At 44.1% G+C, this 17,092-nt stretch overlaps 2 pseudogenes; one reads left to right on the top strand and one right to left on the bottom strand.

Annotated features, from left to right (window-relative positions):
• Positions 1-1,939: 1,939 nt before the first annotated feature.
• On the bottom strand, positions 1,940-2,058 carry LOC135052321 (5S ribosomal RNA; annotated as a pseudogene).
• A 1,560-nt stretch (positions 2,059-3,618) lies between these two features.
• LOC135052619 (5S ribosomal RNA) lies at positions 3,619-3,737 on the top strand (annotated as a pseudogene).
• Positions 3,738-17,092: the final 13,355 nt, after the last annotated feature.

Raw genomic sequence — 17,092 nt, 5'->3', positions numbered from 1 at the left:
ACCTTTTTTAGTGGTAACCAGGTTAATGTCAGAAATGTGCAACACATTTTTCATTGCCGTAATCATGCATCGGATGGCCCTTGTGGACTGTACATTTGTCTCATCCTCGTCTACACTGGAGTCAGACTCCGTGTCGACATCTGTGTCTGCCATCTGAGGTAGCGGGCGTTTTTGAGCCCCTGATGGCCTCTGAGATGCCTGGGCAGGTGCGGGCTGAGATGCCGGCTGTCCCAAAGCTGCGTCATCGAACCTTTTATGCAAGGAGTGGACACTGTTGGTTAATACCTTCCACATATCCATCCACTCTGGTGTCGGCCCCGCAGGGGGCGACATCACACTTATCGGCACCTGCTCCGCCTCCACGTAAGCGTCCTCCTCAAACATGTCGACACAGCCGTACTGACACACCGCACACACACATAGGGAATGCTCTGACTGAGGACAGGACCCCACAAAGTCCTTTGGGGAGACAGAGAGGGAGTATGCCAGCACACACCAGAGCGCTATATAACAGAGGGATTTACACTAACAGAAAGTTAATTTTCCCCCAATAGCTGCTTATATCACCTGTTGCGCCTAAATTTATGTGCCCCCCCTCTCTTTTTTACCCTTCTCGTAGTGTATACTGCAGGGGAGAGCCTGGGGAGCGTCCTTCCATCGGAGCTGTGAAGAGAAAATGGCGCTGGCTGTGCTGAGGAAGATAGCCCCGCCCCTTCAGCGGCGGGCTTCTCCCGCTTTTTTAATAATATTTATGGCGGGGGATTAGGCACATATACAGTTTATAACTGTATTATGTGCATTTTGCCAGAAAGGTATACATATTGCAGCCCAGGGCGCCCCCCCCCCCAGCGCCCTGCACCCACCTGTGACCGGAGCGTGTGGTGTGCTGTGGGAGCAATGGCGCACAGCTGCAGTGCTGTGCGCTACCTTATTGAAGACCGGAGTCTTTAGCCGCCGATTTTCTCCTGGTTCTTCCGTCTTCTGGCTCTGCAAGGGGGACGGCGGTGCGGCTCCGGGAACGGACGATCGAGGTCGGGCCCTGTGTTCGATCCCTCTGGAGCTAATGGTGTCCAGTAGCCTTAGAAGCACAAGCTAGCTGCAAGCAGGTAGGTTTGCTTCTCTCCCCTCAGTCCCTCGTAGCAGTGAGTCTGTTGCCAGCAGATCTCATTGAAAATAAAAAACCTAACAAATACTTTCTTTTCTAGTAAGCTCAGGAGAGCCCACTAGGTGCATCCAGCTCTGGCCGGGCACAGATTCTAACTGAGGTCTGGAGGAGGGGCATAGAGGGAGGAGCCAGTGCACACCAGATGTAGTACCTAATCTTTCTTTTAAGAGTGCCCAGTCTCCTGCGGAGCCCGTCTATTCCCCATGGTCCTTACAGAGTACCCAGCATCCACTAGGACGTCAGAGAAATAAAACTTAAATTTTAATTAGAATAGAATAATATTATAGTACAGAGACAAACACACATATAATACTTTAAGAGAGGGTCATCAATAATTTGTTATCCTCTCTCCACTTGTATTTAGAATCTGAAGCCAGATTCTCAATTATCAATAAGAAAAAATGATGAGTCGGAGTATCAATTCTCCAATAATTATAAGTATTAGAGGTGACAGTGACACCCAAGATGAAAATATCAGAAATTCAATTTCAACATAATAGAAAAGAGTTCAGACATATGGCACATAGGCATTTGATATAACAATTTAGACTATGAATTTAGTCCATTATCCAATTTCTATCATAATGGTATATCTTGGTAAGGGTTTGTCTGCTATAGCTAATTATCTGGTCAACATGTATAGTGAAAGAAAAACTCTGAGTGAGTCTGTGATTAGACAAGTGTAATTGAATTGAAGAAGGAATATAGGTATGAGGTCGGTAAGGGTCAAAGGTTGCTCCAACACTTCTGCTTTTCACATGGAGATGGAGGTATTTATTACTGCACCTAATATTCCCTAGCAGTCTCCCATCTAGGTACTAATCAGGCTACTCACTGCTTAGCTTCCAAGATCAGGCGAGATTGGGCAGAACCAGTGAGATATGGCAGTAATGTCACATAGATAGTGAATGAGAGGGTGTGTGGTTATTGGCACATACCAGAAGGGGTACTTCTACTATACATCGATATGCACAGTCTCTCTGTTGCTTTCGCATTGCAGAGGAATTGTATGACTGGCATCATGATGAGAGAGTACTGAAAAAGCAGGATACAGGAAATGTATAGGTTCAGGGCCCGTCTTCTGCTGTCCACTGTCATATAAGAATATAGCGGACAGTGGATGAGAGAGGCGGGTTACCTGGGCCTACTGAAAAAAAAGGTGTGAAATTACACAGGTATCTTAAAGTTTCCTATGATAATAAGGCATCCAAGTTTAGATTTTGCATATTATAATCATAGCAGTTGAGAGTAAAAATTAGCGATGCCCCTTAGATGCAACAATAGGGAACTGAAGTCCGCTGTTGGAGACATAGACATATATGGTCAGCAAAATTTCTAACAGTGTGTTATGGTTTGTAGGTATAAATTAACCATCTACGTAACAAAATTAAAGTTAAAGTGTCAGAATAAGAATAAAGAGCAGAAACCGTTGGATATTTGACACTATAGTTAAATACTAAATAGCAGATTAACAAATAATAAATAATTTGATGGACAAAATTTCGTCAAATATACTATACCAGGAGGTGAGTGGGCTGAACTGTGCACCGTTCAGCACCACTAAACAGAGACGGCCGTTTCACCTGAAGGTGGCTTGTTCACTGTGTAAGATGGTAGTGGAAGACTGTCTATTTATGGCCAATATGGGGGAGTGGTCTCATCGTAAGGGCCAATCATAAGATAGGAAGGAATATATCATGTGACATTCTTAGAGGTATCCAGCACCTCACTTCCGGTTTCAAAACTTCTCACTTCATTTTGGTATTTATCTTTGAACCAATAAATTACATGGTTCAATGATACCCTGATTTGATAATTGTGTTCTTTATTAACTGTTTACCAGATGAGACATCACACACTTAAGGTACCTAATATATACTGAAGATGCTTACTATATTTCCTCTGTCAAATATCCAACGGTTTCTGCTCTTTATTCTTATTCTGACACTTTAACTTTAATTTTGTTATGTAGATGGTTAATTTATACCTACAAACCATAACACACTGTTAGAAATTTTGTTGACCATATATGTCTATGTCTCCAACAGCGGACTTCAGTTCCCTATTGTTGCATCTAAGGGGAATCGCTAATTTTTGCCCTCAACTTCTATGATTATAATATGCAAAATCTAAACTTGGATGCCTTATTATCATAGGAAACTTTAAGATACCTGTGTAATTTCACACCTTTTTTTTCAGTAGGCCCAGGTAACCCGCCTCTCTCATCCACTGTCCGCTATATTCTTATATGACAGTGGACAGCAGAAGACGGGCCCTGAACCTATACATTTCCTGTATCCTGCTTTTTCAGTACTCTCTCATCCTGATGCCAGTCATACAATTCCTCTGCAATGCGAAAGTAACAGAGAGACTGTGCATATCGATGGATAGTAGAAGTACCCCTTCTGGTATGTGCCAATAACCACACACCCTCTCATTCACTATCTATGTGACATTACTGCCATATCTCACTGGTTCTGCCCAATCTCGCCTGATCTTGGAAGCTAAGCAGTGAGTAGCCTGATTAGTACCTAGATGGAAGACTGCTAGGGAATATTAGGTGCAGTAATAAATACCTCCATCTCCATGTGAAAAGCAGAAGTGTTGGAGCAACCTTTGACCCTTACCGACCTCATACCTATATTCCTTCTTCAATTCAATTACACTTGTCTGATCACAGACTCACTTAGAGTTTTTCTTTTACTATACATGTTGACCAGATAATTAGCTATAGCAGACAAACCCTTACCAGGATATACCATTATGATAGAAATTGGATAATGGACTAAATTCATAGTCTAAATTGTTATATCAAATGCCTATGTGCCATATGTCTGAACTCTTTTCTATTATGTTGAAATTGAATTTCTGATATTTTCATCTTGGGTGTCACTGTCACCTCTAATACTTATATTTGTTGGAGAATTGATACTCCGACTCATCATTTTTTCTTATTGATAATTGAGAATCTGGCTTCAGATTCTAAATACAAGTGGAGAGAGGATAAAAATTTCTGGATGACCCTCTCTTAAAGTATTAGTATTATATGTGTGTTTGTCTCTGTACTATAATATTATTCTATTCTAATTAAAAGTTAAGTTTTATTTTAAGCGTGCCCCAACAGTTTCTCTTTACTTCTTTTGAAATATTGACTTCCGTATATGTCCATTGGTACTGCCATTTAATTCCAGTGATTTGGACTTATAATTCCAGTGATTTGGATGTATAATTCCAGTAATATTTCTATTTAATTCCAGTGATTTGGATGTATAATTTGAATTGGAATTGTTTGTGTCACTTGGCTTAGTCATACAGCTACCTCATTGCACCTCTTCGACATCTTTGCATGAGCTGCTGTTTGGGACCTAGTTTTTGGCAAGTGCCATCCTGTCTGACACTGCCGTATGAGTCCAGGGGTACTGTTGTATTAGTCCTGGGGTACTGCCATATAAGTCCACCAATTGCAGAATTTTAAAAAAATTACAGGGGCGTGCTGGAGATGCTGTCAGTAAACCGAACAATTGCGGAACCACTCTCGACATTCAGCCACTGCGTGACACTACTAGATGGACCAGCTGGTTGTGTCGCTTCGCTTAGTCATACAGCAACCTCGGTGCACCTTTTTTTCTTCTATGCATCATGTGCTGTTTGGGGACTATTTTTTTAAATTGCCATCTTGTCTGACACTTCCGTATATGTCCAGTGGTACTGCCATTTAATTCCAGTAATTTTGCAGTTTAATTCCAGTGATTTTGCCATTTAATTACAGTGATTTGGATGTATAATTACAGTGATTTGGACATATAATTCCAGTGATTTGGACGTATAATTCCAGTGATTTGGACGTATAATTCCAGTGATTTGGACGTATAATTCCAGTGATTTGGACGTGTAATTCCAGTGATTTGAACGTATAGTTCCAGTGATTTGGACGTATAATTCCAGTGGGAATTGTTTGTGTCGCATGGCTTAGCCATACAACTACCTCATTGCACCTCTTCGACATCTTTGCATGAGGTGCTGTTTAAGGCCTAGTTTTTGAAAAGTGCCATCCTGTCGACACTGCCATATGAGTCCAGGGGTACTGCTGTATTAGTCCTGGGGTACTGCCGTATAACTCCACCAATTGCAGAATTATTTTAAAATGACAGGGATGTGCTAGAGATGCGGTCAGTGGACCGAACAATTGTGGCCCACTCTCAACATTCAACCACTGCGTGACACTACTAGATGAGCCAGGTGGTTGTGTCAGTTAGCTTAGTCATACAGCAACCTCGGTGCACATTTTTTTCTTCTTTGTATCATGTGCTGTTTGGGGCCTTTTTTTAATATATCTGCCCTCCTGTCTGCCACTGCAGTGCCACTCCTAGATGGGCCAATTGTTTGTGTCGCTTGGCTTAGTCATACAGCTACCTCATTGCACTTCTTCAACATCTTTGCATGAAGTGCTGTTTGGGACCTAGGTTTTGAAAAGTGCCATCCTGGGCGTGGTCTGGCTGCTGAAGGAAGCAGCTGTGTGTTGGCAGAGCTCCCGGGCCTCACGATATAAAACTCACAAACCCATACCCACCTGCAGTCTCTATCCTACCCCAATACTGTCCGAGCCCTCATTACACCCCCTGCTGAGTCCCCCGAGGCGCCGCGGAATCGGGGAGCAGTTTTAACTGCTCCCGCGGGTTGCGGCCTACGGGGACCATAGAAGCCGGGGCCTCGATTTTAACACAGAGCCGGAGATGGTTCCGAGACCCGTTGCCTGGGCTGTGAATCTCCCCCAGAAGTCCGGACCTCCTGCTGCCGCTAGCCGCTGACCGCGATTACATATATCTCCCCGCTCTCTACTGCACCCACAGCACTCCTACCTGACGGAGATCGGAGGAGACGCCGCGCGGGGCTGAACTGCCTGGAGCCCGGCGGCCATCTTGGAGACGGGCTCTGAGGAGAGCTGGGAAACCGGGGACCGAAGAGGAGTCTTCCCCCCGCCTGGACGCATCCCTGACACCCCGGAGGCAGAGTCTACACCTGCATACATCGGGGGGCGGCGGCAGACGGGAGGGGAAACCGCGGGACGTAGCAGCGGCGACGGAGCTTTGGCGCACCCGGGGTCCAGACGGAGGCGACGGCTGGTAGGTCTTTGCTGGCCTGCCGGTCCCTCGTTCCCCGGCGGCCCCACGGCACCCGCTGCACTCCCCTCGCTCCTTGTCGCCTAATCAAAAGGCGCTCAAATTAGGCCTGACATCCGAGGCCCCCACCTCTCCCCTGCATCCGAGGACAAGGAACGGAAACCTAATGGAGGCCCGGCTGTGAGTTCCGGGACCGGAACGAGACGCCGCGGACCCCAAGATCCTGAACCACGTGTGGTAGGCCTAATTACAATAACCTACACCAGCAAACAAGACACAGGGGTATTGATTATTTAATACTAAAAATCCTAATGACACGCAGCACATTGAGGTGAATACACCCTCTGGAGACCCTACACCATTTATCGCCTCATATCCCATTAGGCCTGCAGAATCCCAGCGAGGTCTCTTTATAAAGCATAGTTTTACTATTATACCTCCTGAGACCAGCAACTCCTAATCTACAGAGACTGTGCCCTCTGTGATTAATGTCCTGAGTTGGAGCTCCCTCTAGTGGCCTATCTATATACACAGTTATACATGTGTCACTCAAGCCCCTTTGTACTTTCACAAGAGAATCTGTAAAGGAGGTGGGCCGCTCCCTGGGAACTGGCAATGCAGACACTTCATGTCTGCCTCCACACCGCCGAAGAAACGAGATCCGACGCCATCTATATGCTTAAAATTGTAATACCGACCACCGATTAATGGCGTGCTAGTGCCATTCCACTGGGAGTCACCATGCTATAGGCACCTCATAACGCACCAAGCAAAGCCAAGTCTACACCTATGATAGCTCTTGCAACCAAGTACTCATCTACTCATTCTTAAGCATGGTCAGATCCTGGGAAAAAAAAAAAAAAAGAGGTAAAGCCACGCAACCTAAGGAGACCGCGACCCAACCGGGGATGAGACCGTTCCTACAACCTACTCCCACAAGGCTATCCGAAAACCTCTCCCCCTCCAGCCCATCTTCCTGCCATTCGGCTTCCTCCGCTTCCCCGTCAACGATGGAGCAACCTATCTTACACACTCACAGCGATACCGCTCTTCAAGATATCCTGCAATTCATGAAAACACTACCAACTAAACAGGATATCCAAGATACTATGCGAAGAGAGCTGGCATCAATCAAACAAGATATCTCACAGCTCTCTGAAAGGGTAAACACACTGGAAGAACATCGAGACTCCACTGATAAATTCCTGGGGTCCTTAACAGACGCCATAAAATCCCAGTCGGACGAGATAAGAGTGCTACGGTCCCGTGTAGTGGATTTAGATAACAGAGGGAGGAGGAATAATATCCGGGTGAGAGGGGTTCCGGAAGAAGTCCCCCAGACAGGCATAGTGGATGCCTTGACGATGATCTTCAACACAATTATGGGCAAAGACCCATCCACCGCCATAACATTTGATAGAGCCCACCGCGCTCTAAAACCAAGAGGGCTCTCCTCCGATCGACCCCGAGATGTCATATGTCGCCTGCATTATTACTCCCAGAAGGAAGAAATCATGAATAAAGCGCGTCGTATTGATGACTTGAACTACAATGGCGACCCTATCTCCATTTTTCAAGATCTCTCCTGGCACACCCTACAACAAAGGAAGATTCTTCGCCCCTTGACAGATGAACTCCGCAAGCGACAGCTGAAATATAGATGGGGTTTCCCTTTCAACCTACAAGTATCTTCCTCTGGCAAAATACACTCTCTCCACACCATATCTGACCTCCCAACCTTCTGCTCCGGTCTCGGCCTCCCATCTTTAAAGATCCCAGACTGGGACTTTGCCCCCCCAGATCTACATCCACCACAGCCACCTAGAGGAGGGGAACCATGGCAAGTGGTCAGCAGTGCTCAAAAGAAACCCTCAAATCCACTTTCTCCATGTCAGGATCATCCCCCCGCCTGAAGAAATTACTTCCCACTATCTCGCTGAAGGAACTCTGCAGTTCTCTGTGAGAGAACTGATTATCTTGACTTTAAGGTACCGGGTGAGACAAGCCAAACACGGCATAGTGCCAACTTGACCTCGTTGTATTGTACCCTACCCTTTCCCCCCCCGGTCTTGTTCTCGGTCCCAGAGCTCAGCGACGAGACTCTATTAGACGATGAGTACCTGTATCCACCGATGAATATCATTATCGGTTGTTATAAACCTTATTAAGTTGGTTTTGCACTATCGCAATGTTTATGCTACAATAGTGCTTGTAGGGGTGACTCCCTTACCCCGAGCCCGCATACGGCCGTCGTGCCCCATGGGGATGCTGGTTAATATACCTACCAACTTCCCCATTGCGGATGTTACTATGTTTATGATGTTTCTATTCTTTGTAACCTGCTCTTTTTTTCACTCTCTTTCTCTTCAAGGTTTCTTTAACCTTCTTACTTTTTCTTTGGTGAACTGTCCGAGTCCTATGCTTCTTAGTGTTGCGATATAGTGTGATGTCTACTTCAAAAGTAATTAAATTTACTTCGATCAATGCAAAGGGACTCAATACCCCCGAGAAAAGGTCCCATTTACTTCGGACACTGAGATCTGATAAGGTAGATGTAGCTCTAATTCAGGAGACACACTTTAAGATCTCCGCTCGAGGCCCCTCTTTAGTAAACCAAAGATATCCCTTAGCTTTCTATTCCAATAACCCTGACAGTAAATCTAAGGGAGTCGCCATAATTTTTTCCAAGGCCCTCCAAGTATCTAATGTCTCGGTCCATAAACTTGTCCCAGGGAGGTTGCTAGTAGTCCAGTGCACTATATTTTCCCAAGCATACACTCTCATATCCCTCTACGCGCCAAATCAAGGCCAAGTACCCTTTTTTCGATCCTTCCTTCCCCGACTTGAAGCACTTACAATAGGTATAATGGTGTTAGGGGGTGACTTAAATTGGTCCATGGATCCTTCCGTAGACACTTCTCCCCCAGCCCCGAGATTCTCTGAACACAAACATAGACAGGTTAGGAAGATCTTCCATGAATCTCAACTGGCTGATTCCTGGCGGGTCACACATCCCACCGATAGGGACTTCTCTTTTTTCTCTCACCCACATCAGGTTTACTCACGCCTTGATTATTTATTCTTGGGCCATAGACACCTCCCCCTAATTGTAGAAGCCTCTATAGGCTCCATCACGTGGTCTGACCATGCCCCAGTATTTTTATCCTTATCGACCCCCTCCCGAACCCCCGGTCCTTGGACCTGGCGCCTCAATGAATCACTCTTATACGATACGTACTGCAAATCAGAACTGGATAAGGCATTGTCTGACTACTTTGATATCAACGATGCAGGAGAGGTGTCTAAAATTACGATTTGGGAGGCCCATAAATGTGTTATACGGGGTAAACTAATCCAATTAGGCTCATTTGTGAAGAAAAATAGTCAGGCCCTGATCACTACATTATTACATAAAATTCACGCCTTAGAAACCCGCCACAAATCCTCCCTGACTCCATCAGATTTGGTGGAGTTGTCTGCGGCCCGAACACAACTCCGAATGACCCTTAATAACAAAACTCAAGCCACTCTACGCAGATGTAATAGTAAATACTATAAGTGGGGGAACAAACCAGGTAGACTGTTGGCCCAAGCACTTAGATCTCAGAGACTGGCCTCCTTCATTTCTTCAATGAAAAACAACACGGGCTCCACATGCTTTAAATCTCCGGAGATAGCAACATGCTTTAAAAACTATTATAATTCCCTATATAACCTAGGTAACCCTTCCCAGACCCACGATCCCCTCTCCAATATGTTGAGAGCCAGGAAATATTTAGCCGATGTAGCATTTCCTCAACTATCACAACCCGCTCGGGAATCTTTAGAAATACCTTTCACTTTGAATGAGGTGGAACATGTCATTTCTATCGCCCCCTTACGTAAAAGTCCAGGCCCAGACGGTTTTACAGCCACCTATTATAAGATGTTTAAAGAAGTTCTTGCTCCCAAACTACTGCAGGCTTTCAACTCCATATCTGCCGATACCCACTTTTCTAGACAATCACTTGAAGCACATATCACAGTAATTCCCAAACAAGGGAAGGACCCCTCAGTATGCTCCAGTTACAGGCCAATCTCCTTACTTAATCTAGATCTCAAATTTTTCGCGAAGCTGATGGCTCTTAGACTAAATGACTTCCTCCCGTCGCTCGTCCATAACGACCAAGTGGGCTTTGTACCCGGTCGTGAAGCTAAAGATAATACGACTAAACTCCTCAATCTAATCCATTTGGCCTCTAGCAGTAAAACATCCACTGTATTACTGTCCACAGATGCCGAAAAGGCCTTCGACAGGGTAAGTTGGGACTTCATGAGAGCGGTGCTGGAGCATATTGGGGTGGGCCCTCGAGCCCTCCATAGAATATTATCTCTGTATACACAACCATCAGCTAAGGTACGGGTTAACGGGACCCTCTCTGATAACTTTTCTATCAGTAATGGAACGAGACAGGGCTGCCCCTTGTCCCCCCTGATTTTCGTCCTTTGTATTGAAGCCCTAGCCAGGGCGATCAGGGCTAATGACAAGATTAAAGGACTACAAGTAGGAGATATAGATTATAAACTGGCTCTATTTGCAGATGACCTGCTAACAACGGTCACAGACCCGGCACTTTCGCTTCCCAATCTGATGAGCGAGCTGGACACCTTTAGCTCCATGTCGGGTTTTAAAATCAACACATCCAAATCCTACGCCCTTCATATCTCCGTCCCCCATTCGGTCTTAACCGATTTGAAAGCTACATTTCCCTTTCAGTGGAGAGATTCCCACATCACTTACCTGGGGGTTCAACTATCCAGCGACCCCTCACGTCTACTGTCACTGAACTTCCACCCTATTCTCCAAGCCATCAGAAACGACTATTGCAGATGGCAATATCATAACCTCTCTTGGCTAGGAAGAATTAACGTTGTAAAGATGAATACGTTACCCAAACTGCTTTATCTCCTTCAGACCTTACCAATCCAGATCCCCGACTCCTGGTTCCGGACTGTGAGATCTTTGATTCAGCAGTTCATTTGGCGTCGTAAGAGACCCAGGATTGGTGGATCTATCCTGACTCGACCACCTCAAAAAGGGGGGTTCTCGCTCCCAGATATTAAAATTTACTACCAAGCAATCCTCTTAAACAGAGTCTTGGACTGGACCAGGAGTCGAGAGATTAAACAATGGGTGGTCTTAGAGAGTTTATGCATACAATTGTTCCCAGAAATATTCCCGTGGCTCCCGATCTTGCCCAAATTACAACGCCCTCACCCGACCATTACTCCTACACTTTCTTTTTGGAAGGGGATACGACGAAGATCATATATCTCTTCTGTCTTTGGCCCCCTCACCTCCTTTCTTAGCAACCCAAACTTTCCACCCGGCCTCTCACTGGGATATTATCAAAATTGGGCGCTAGAGGGACTTTTTAGAGTGGGGCAGTTGGTCCACCCATCTGGGATTAAACAGTTCTCGAAGATACGGGAGAAATGGGAGATCCCACAGACAGATTTCTGGAAGTTCCTACAGGTCCGACACTTCCTATACACAGATAATGTATATCGTGAGGCTTCAAGGGAGCTGACCGCGTTTGAAAAAATGTGTGTGGCTCCTATGACTCCCGTACACACTGTCTCCACCCTGTACAAACTCCTAAGTGCATTTGACTCCCTGACACCTCCCCATTTTATTCAAAAGTGGGAGAGGGATCTAAACATCTCACTCTCAGACAAGGAATGGAACTCTATCTTTCTTAAAACACATAAGAGCTCCATCTGTATCCAGGTTAGAGAAACGCAATATAAGATCCTGATGAGGTGGTATAGACACCCCACTCTCTTACACGTCATTTCCCCATCCATATCACCTACCTGTTGGAGATGTCATGGGGACCTAGGCTCTCTACTACACATCTGGTGGACCTTCCCCCTTATAAAAAACTACTGGGATGACGTAATTTCTATCTCTGGTGCTGTTTTACATACTCCCGTCCCATCTGACCCGGCCTTTTGGTTACTAAATCATTCCATCACCCCAATCTCTACCTACAAGTCATCACTATTAAGACACCTAGGCAATGCCGCACGAGCAGTGATCCCCACAATGTGGAAATCTCCCAGTCCCCCCACAAGACATACTTGGTTTTCTAGACTAGATTATTACATGAACATGGAAGATGTCTTAATGAGCGCGGAAGACAGGCGCTCGGAATTTACTGCTCTGTGGTGGCCCTGGATAGATTATAAAACATCGGACTCATATAAGACTTACATTTCCTCTGTAAAATAGAGCAGAAGACGGAAATACCTCCCTGACTCAACCTGTATAGGGTCCTAGACGAATAAACTTAATCATTAAAACATTGCACATATCCTACTCTCCTCACCACAACATACTTGGTTCAGTCACCTCACCTCTGTGATGTTTTCTTTCTCTTTCCTCATATTATACACCTATTCTTTATTTTACTTCTTCAACCCAAAATGTTAATGCAGACTACAACTGTATAGAATATGCGATTATCAATATGTATATGCTCATGTTGACACATTATCTCGCTTTGATTGTTACCCAGAAATGTTTACAACCTGTTGTAAGTCTGTATTGTTACAATAAAAACAGATTATACAAAAAAAAAAGAAAAGTGCCATCCTGTCTGACACTGCAGTGCCACTCCTAGATGGGCCAGGTGTTTGTGCCGCACACTTGTGTCGCTTGGCTTAGTCATACAGCAATCTCTGTGCACCTCTTTTACTTCTTTGTGTCATGTGCTGTTTAAGGCCTTTTTAATATATCTGCCCTCCTGTCTGACACTACAGTGCCACTCCTTGATGGGCCGGGGTTTGTGCCGCACACTTGTGTCACTTAGCTTAGTGCAACCTCGGTGCAAACTTTTGGCCTAAAAACAATATTGTGAGGTGTTCAGAATAGACTTGAAAAGAGTGGAAATGAATGTTATTAAGGTTAAAAATACCGTAGGATCAAAATTAGCCCCAAATTCTGTGATTTTAGCCATTTTTATGTTTTTTTTTTCAAAAATCATCCAGATCCAAAACCAAAACACGAAAGGGTGGTTTTGGCAAACCAAGACAAAACCAAAACACGAAAGTGGAATTAGAACCAAAACCAAAACACAAAACACGAAAAGTGCCAGCCGCACATCTCTAGTTGTTTAAACTGATGTTTATTTAAAAAAAAGGTTGTTGTTTTTTTTTTACATAAAATCATGTTGGATATGTTTTAAATAAATGGTCTTAACCTAATTCAATCATAAAAATTCGTATAATTTTTGAGCATTTTTTGTAAAATATATTAGCCAGTTACAGTAAGTGGTTAAAAGAATAAACCTCTGTAGTGTTTAAGAAAAATACAAATCTGAAATATTTTCTAGTTCCAACCACTTTCCATAACCAATAAATAAAATACATGATTACTAAGTAAACCTAATAATTTTCTTAAATGTAAAAGGACAACGTGTTTACAGTAACATTTGAACAAATAATATATATGCTGATTTTGTGTCCTCTTTAACAAATCAACAAGACAGGAGTCTAATCTCCCATGCCACTCCCATTACAATCCCACAAGACGCATCAATTACATATTCGCATGATCACTGACCATTTACCGCCCTGAATTGCCCATTTTACAGAAGTGTACTCTGTCAGCTGATGGATCAGTCCATATGCACTAGCATTCCCAGTCTTTGTGCAGATACACTTCTGATGCATGTGCAGTCACCATTTTCTATCTTTGGCATCAGGTAGAGTTGGGTACAGTATTCCCAGTCCCCATCTCTACAGTCTCCAATCTGGCATAGGAATCATAATGGGGAAAATCCTTACGAATGTATGTGAGAATTCGAACCATAATCCACCCCTCCCACAGCCTAACTCTAACCCATGTGGCACTCTAATCATGGCTGGCCACTGTCGCACCCTAACCCTAACCCTCCCTTTAGCAGTATAACCCTGACCACTTACCCTTAACCTTACCCTAATACTTACCATCTGGATTTATTGGGATTTTGACAATCAGGATTCCACAGGCAGTATTGTGACTTTCAGAATAGTGACTGCCAGAATCCTGACTACATCCCAATCAAACAAGCACTGTATGGAAAAAAATTACTAATCCCCCTTTTTAGTGATTTTTTTAATTGATTCTTTATTGATTCTTTTTTTTTTATTAATAGCTTTACATTTTAAAGACATAAATATTGACTTTCACGAGATTCATACTGTAGCACCAATTTAGGAAAAAATAGTCTACCTGTAATGGACAAATTAGTTAATGGCCTACTGTAATTCATTAGACACTGACTTATTATAATCACAGACAGGTACTTCTATTTGTCTAGAGTATACAGTAAGTGAAATCAATCTCTCATTCACTGCTTAGCTTGAATTACTTGGATTTGAACAAAAGGCTCATGCCAGCAGTGTTGTGTATGGTAAAAGATTTCTACAAAAGCTCCAGAGTGGACAAAGATGAATATCTGTCGTCTTACACAGAGTTGGTTCTAAACCAAGGGGAGTCCACGGTGAAAATTTACATTTTTGTGCCCCCCATACAAAAAAATGAACATAGCTCAGTTGAAGTATAACGAAACATGGTGTATGGGATGTGTTCAGCATTCCAGCAGTCAGGATGCTGGTGGTCATGTGACCAACGACGGAATCCCGAGCCCACTCAGGAGACTGGTGCCAGAACACCGACAGCCAACATCCCGAAGATGAGTATCGGGGGAAGGAGTTAGGGCCCTGGGGAAGGGTTAGGGTTAGGCTTTAGGTGGTAAGAATTAGGCACTAGGGGGGTGGTTAGCCATAGCCCTCACCCCCTGAGGGTTGGCCATAGCTGCCACCCAAAAGGGTTAGCCATAGCCACCACCTCAGGAGGGTTAGGGCAGGGGTAGATTATTTACCCCGTCTGGTGTCAGGATCATTAGTGTCGGGATGCTCCTGTAAGCCATGTGATCATTGGAATAACGTACTGTACCCAACACTGGTGCACAGCATGGTGCAGGTCAGTCATATCGGATATCTGTCCTTTTTGCCTTTTTCTTACCCAGATTGCCTACTTTTTCCAGCATTTTACATCTTAATTCAGTAATAGTGTACGAAGTAATTGGAATTAGTTTTTTTTACTGACCCTTATATAACCTACATTACACAACTGACTACATTACTGGCCCCTCTATACCCACCACTAGAGATGAGCGGTTCAGATTCCTTGGAATCCAAACCGCTCCGAATGTATGGAATCCCAGTTTACCCAAGCTACAGCTTCGATACTCCTGCCAGTTGGATTCAAGATCGAGCTTGACCGTCATCCTCCTGGTGTCATATTCTCATGGGTTTTGGATTCCATGTATGAAGAAGTGGCAGGTACTCGGCACCATTTCACTCCAGTCACGCTGCTGTATGCTGTGCTCTATGGTGTCTATCCAAGTGGCTGTGCAGAAAACAAGTGCTGCTACTTTGTCTACAAGGGGCTGTGCTGCTGTCACTGTGTCCATCTAAGGGGCTGTGCTGCTGTCACTGAGTCCATCTAAGTGGCTGTGCTGCTGTCACTGTGTCCATCTAAGAGGCTGTACTGCTGTTGCTGTGTCCATCTAAGTGGCTGTGCTGTTACTGTGTCAATGTAACAATCTGTTTCCATTCTCCGTAGTCTAATTCCATCACAGTGATGTTGCATTGACTCAGCTGGCCCCAGCCAATGCGTTCACACGGTGTGACTCCATACATGCCAGCAAAAAAAGTAAAAATAAAAAAGTTAAAAAATGTTGTATTTGTTTGTACTGTGCACCGCAGTATGCTGTACCCCAGTGCACATGCATAAAAGTGGTATCCATCCACACAATATTAGCTGATTTGCAAGTTAAAAAGAAATTAAATTTAAAAAAATGTAAATTTAAATTTTAAAAAAAAAAGTTAAAAAAAATTTGTATAATTTTTTGAACTGTTCTGTGCACTGCACCCTAGTACACTGTACCCCAATGCACGTGCTTAAAATCCGTCTGACTCCACACAGTGTGAGCTGAGCTGCTAGTTAAAAAAAAAATATGTATAATTTGTTTGTACTGTTCTTCGCACTGTTCCCCAGTACACAGTACACAAGTGAGCATCCATAACAGTTGCCTCACTCCACACAGTTATCGGCCAGTTAAAAATGGATAACGATCAGTTTAGAGAAGAGCAGGAGCAGCATCCAAATTCTATAACTGCAGCTGATGTAACCAGTCAAGATGACAATACTAGTCATTCAACATCATCTGAAGCCGATGCTCAGGCGCATAGTGGGTTTAAAATTTCAGGGCATCTGAAATAAAAAAAATCTATATTTTACAGGGGTAAAAATTTAAACTAAAACTCCTCTATTAAATGGAATTTTTAGTGCAGAACAGAGGTGTATCTAGGGGTCCGAGCGCCCCTGGCAAAGTAAGGGACTGGCGCCCCCCCATATTTGTAATGGCGAAGGCTGAAAAAAGTGCGTGGCCACTCAATAGTACCCCAAATTCAAATTACACCACACAGTAGTGCCCCTTACTCACATTACACTGCATTACATTCATCTAAGTGTGAAGAAATGATGTATTTTGGAAGGTGAATAGTCAGAAGGTATCTATAGCCATTATAGCGGTTTGTGGCACACACATAGTCACTGCAGGGGCTATGTAGCCTCCAGTTACGGAATGAGCAAGAAGTCGGTAATGAATGGGTTGATAATCCTAGAACTTGGTATTATTAAAAGCAACAGGTAAAGAGCAACAACTCGCAGCCATAATGTCAACTGATTAGGACAGGAGCTGAGCAGCTGATA

This window comes from Pseudophryne corroboree, chromosome 2, assembly GCF_028390025.1.
Source record: "Pseudophryne corroboree isolate aPseCor3 chromosome 2, aPseCor3.hap2, whole genome shotgun sequence".
NCBI classification, from domain to species: Eukaryota; Metazoa; Chordata; class Amphibia; order Anura; family Myobatrachidae; genus Pseudophryne; species Pseudophryne corroboree.
Note: the sequence above shows the minus strand (reverse complement) of the source record. Positions and strands in the feature narration are given on the sequence as shown.